We start from the raw sequence: 5,028 nt of genomic DNA, 5'->3' as shown, positions 1-5,028 counted from the left end.
ACATGAAAGTGAAAAGTGAAAGGGAAGTTGTTCAGTCGTGTCTGACTCTTTTGCAACTCCATGGACTGCAGCCTACTATGTGTAGTTAATTCCTTTAGTGATTTTGAATTGGTGCGGGTTGAAAGGGTGAATTTCTGTACTAGGAAGGGAGGCTAGTCACAGAGGAAGGGCTATATAGGTATATCTCCCAACAGCTGTATGCAAAGTGAAGAGGAGTTTCAACAGGGAGACAGAGGATACCTAAGTAGTAACTTCACTAGAAATTATGAAATACAGTAATTTCATTTAGAAATAGTCAGGGAGTCTGAAGCACGAGGACTACTTTGGATGAGACCAAGTGTCAAATCAGCTCCGGATTCTAACTTACAGTGACACCAGGGCTGCTCTGAGCATATCGTGATGGTCAGCCTCGAAAGAATTTTCCTGATACAAACATAAAAAGTCGCACAGAAAACACCCAAATGCCAAAAAGACAGCATATGGAATAGGAGAAAATATTTGCAAATGATGTGACAATGACGGGACAGACAAGGGCTTAATTTCCAAAATATATAAACAACCCATACAAACAAAACAACAAAAAAACAAACAACCCAATCAAAAAATGGGCAGACAACCTTAACGGACATTTCTCCACAGAAGACACATGGATGGCCAGTGGGCAAGTGAAAAGATGCTCTACACCATTAATTATCAGAAAAATGCAAATCAGAACTACAGTGGGGTACCACCTCACACCAACAGAATGGCTGCCATTAAAATGCCTACAAACAACAAATGCTGGAGACGGTATGAAGAAAAGGGAACCCTCCTACACTGTTGGTGGGAATAATAGTTGGTACAGCCACTAGGGAAAACAGTATGGGGTTCAGATAACTAAAAACAGGACTTTTTTAATGCTATGATCTAGCAATCCCTCTCCTGGGAATATACCTGGACAAAACTATAATTAAAAAGATACATGCCTCCCCACCCCATGGCAGCACTGTTCACAATAGCCAAAACATGGCAACAACCTAAATGTCCGTCAACATATGAATGGATAAAGAAGATGTGGTATAGATATACAGTGGAATACTACTCAGCCATGAAGAGAACAAAACGATGCCATCGGCAGTAGTAACATGGATGCAACTAGAGATTATCATACCAAGTGTAGTTGTCAGTAGGAGAAAGATAAATACCATACAATATTACTTACATATGGAATCTAAAATATGGCACAAAAGAGCTTATATGCAAAACAGAAACAGAGACACAGAGAACAGACTTGTAGTTGCCAGAGGGGTGGCAGGGAGGGAGAGGGATGGACTGAGAGTTTGGGGTTGGTAGATGCAAACTATTACATTCAGAATGGATAAACAGTAAGGTCCTAATATATAGCACAGAGAGCTATTCTCAATATCCTGTGGTAAACCATAATGGAAAAGAATATAAAACAGAGTGTATATGTATATATATAAGTGAGTCACTTTGCTGTATAGCAGAGATAGGCACAACATTGTAAATCAACTACAATTTAAAATAAAGAATTTTCTTGATACAGACTTACCAGCCATTAATTTATCCAAATCCTTGCATTTGGATAATACATTTGGGAATGAGAGTTTCTGTGGAGTGATTGTATTGTGACTGTTCGGTCTCTAAGTAACTAAAGGTCATATCCACCCCTGCCCCCAGTTTTTACTCCCTCACATACACCCAACTTTCAGTGTCCTGATTTTATGATTGAATCTGGGCTTCCCTGGCAGCTCAGCTGGTAAAGAACCCACCTGTAATGCAGGAGGCCCAGGTTCGATTCCTGGGTTGGGAAGGTCCCCTGGAGAAGGGATAGGCTACCCACTCCAGTATTCTTGGGCTTCTGTTGTGGCTCAGCTGGTAAAGAATCCGCCTGCAATGAGGGAGACCTGGGTTCAATCCCTGGGTTGGGAAGATCCCCTGGAAGAGGGCGTAACAACCCACTTCAGTATTCTTGCCTGGAGAATCCATGGAAAGAAGAGCCTGGCGGGCTATATAGTTTCAGTCGAGTTCCAGTTCAGTCAGTTTTGTCTGACTCTTTGCGACCCCATGAACCACAGCACACCAGGCCTCCCTGTCCATCACCAACTCCTAGAGTCCACCCAAACCCATGTCCATTGAGTCGGTGATGCCATCCAACCATCTCATCCTCTGTCGTCTCCTTCTCCTCCTGCCCTCAGTCTTTCCCAGCATCAGGGTCTTTACAAATGAGTCAGCTCTTCACATCAGGTGGCCTAAGTATTGGAGTTTCAGCTTCAACATCAGTCCTACCAGTGAACACCCGGGACTGATCTCCTTTAGGATGGACTGGTTGGATCTCCTTGCAGTCCAAGGGACTCTCAAGTCTTCTCCAACACCACAGTTCAAAAGCATCAATTCTTTGGCGCTCAGCTTTCTTTATAGACCAACTCTCACATCCATACATGACCACTGGAAAAACCATAGCCTTGACTAGACGGACCTTTGTTGACAAACTAATGTCTTTGCTTTTTAATATGCTGTCTAGGTTGGTCATAACTTTCCTGCCAAGGAGTAAGCGTCTTTTAATTTCATGGCTGCAATCACCATCTGCAGTGATTTTGGAGCCCAGAAAAATAAAGTCAGCCACTGTTTCCCCCATCTATTTGCCATGAAGTGATGGGACCAGATGCCATGATCTTAGTTTTCTGAATGTTGAGCTTTAAGCCAACTTTTTCACTCTCCTCTTTCACTTTCATCAAGAGGCTCTTTAGTTCCTCTTCACTTTCTGCTGTAAGGGTGGTGTCATCTGCATATCTGAGCTTATTGATATTTCTCCCGGCAATCTTGATTCCAGCTTGTGCTTCCTCCAGCCCAGCGTTTCTCCTGATGTACTCTGCATGTAAGTTAAATAAGCAGGATGACAATATACAGCCTTGACGTACTCCTTTTCCTATTTGGAACCAGTCTGTTTTCATGGGGTTGCAAAGAGTTGGATACAACTGAACGACTAAGCACGATTAAATTCAAGTGAATTCTATTAAAACCATTTAGTGAGTTTGTGTCTTTTGATCTTATCCATCACTATAGCAGCATACTAAGTTTTAGTTGTTTCTTCTAGAAATACCATTCCCTCTTTTATTTGCTTTTCTTGGTTCCAATTCTACTTAACATTATTTCTTGAACACAGATTGGAACTGTATGTAGTAGTCTATCTTGGCTTTGTCTCATCTTATTTCAATTATCATCTATGTTGAACAGAATTTTGCTTGATTTTATTTGTGGCTATATTAGTTTTAAACATACAACTTCTAGGAATAAATCTAGAGTTTCTTAGGATTTTGATAGATTTCATTTATCTAAGTTTTAGCTTCCATCACACTTGCTATAATTAAATCCCACTTGCTGTTTTCTACACATCAGAACAGAAAATGGGGAGGAAGGATAGTGAGCTGAGGGAGCACTCAGGTGGCCCTGTACCCAGCTTAGGCAGAAAGGCTTCCCATGGGGAGTGAAATCTAGTCTGACCTGAAAAAGGAATGTTAGCCTGGTGAGTGTAGAAGGGAGAATCAGGGAACAAAGATTTTCCAGAGAGAGGTGCCTGCCCAGTATCAGAAAGAGCCCCTTGAGTTACTGAAAGTAGTTCACCACAGATGAGTTTAGGGATTCTGGGATTATGAAGCTAAGCACTGGTATTCTTAAGGCCAGGTGTTCTGCATGTTTTATTGCCTCTATTTCAAATGCCTTTCCTTGAAATCTCCACTAGGGTGGCTCCAAATCATCGTCTAGGACTCCGCTCAAATGAATTCCACTAACTTTTTCTAACCATTTCTATGCTAGCTTTTAGAGACATTCACCTTAAATGCTTCAGGGTCCTCATGACGCTTCTCTCTGAAATCAGCTTATCAGGCTCTGCGTAACAGGATGTAAACTCCATGTGAGTTTGCCTATCTTGTTCACCACTATATCCTCAGCATAAAACACTGCCTTCAAGTTACTACTTACTGAATGCTTACTACCATTGTTTTCAGTGCTTTCGGTTATCAGTTAACAAAACGCAAAAACCCTAACCTTTGTGCCTTTCTAGCCACGTTATATTTTACCAGGGGGAGACACTAAAAATACAGTATATTTTAAATTATATAATTTTGTTAGAAGTTGGCAAATGCTCCAGAGCACACAGAGTAGGTAAGTGGATTCTGGAGTCTTGGCAGGGAACAAAGTGGGCATTGTGGTGTTAAACAGGATTCTTTGAGAGAGACGACCTTTGAGGAGTTGAAGCGGTGGAGTTAGGCAGATACGTGACTAGAAGGAACAGCTAGTGCAGACTGCAGGGCAGGCGCGTGTCTTGGCCTAGCCTGCATGAAGCTACTGGGCAGAGCAGTGGAGGATGAGAGTAGCAGCTGAGGTCAGAAATGTTTGATTTTTATTCTAAAATGAGGAAGGAGTCATGGAACATCTTCAAGGAGAAGAGTGGATGTTTCTTTGTTGCTGTGTTTAGAGCAAACTATAGAGTCAAGTGTAATAGCTTAGAAATCAATCAGGAGGCTATCATGAAACTCCAGGCAAGAAAGGATGGACATAGACATTTGGCAGTCCTCAGCACGTAGACGGTATCACAGCCATAGGAATGGACGTGATCACTAAGCAAATTTAGGTAGCTTGTACTGATCCCTCCTTGGTGCTTTTTAACAAAGGCTGGAAAATCTTTTTAATAAAGGAAATCTTTTTAATAAAGTCTAGTAGTCAAATCAAGAAGTTGCTTTATACTGAGGGAAGAAATTATTCCATTATGTCTGTCAAGTGTCTGATGTTTTGCTTTGATAGAAACAACCCAATTCTTTTTTCAGAAGGTTATTAGCTTCTAAAAATAAATCCAAAAGGCTGAAGATTAAAGATAACTGGCAATACTGAATTTGAATGAAGAGCAGTATTTTGTCCATCTTTGTATTTTCATGGTCTGACACACTGTTTGGCATACAAGAAGCAAGAAATGTTAATGAATATCCAAGAAACTGAAGATACCATAATGATAACACAAGACACAAAACA

The sequence above is a fragment of the Budorcas taxicolor genome, chromosome 15 (assembly GCF_023091745.1).
Source record: "Budorcas taxicolor isolate Tak-1 chromosome 15, Takin1.1, whole genome shotgun sequence".
NCBI lineage: Eukaryota > Metazoa > Chordata > Mammalia > Artiodactyla > Bovidae > Budorcas > Budorcas taxicolor.
This window is presented reverse-complemented; position numbering follows the sequence as displayed.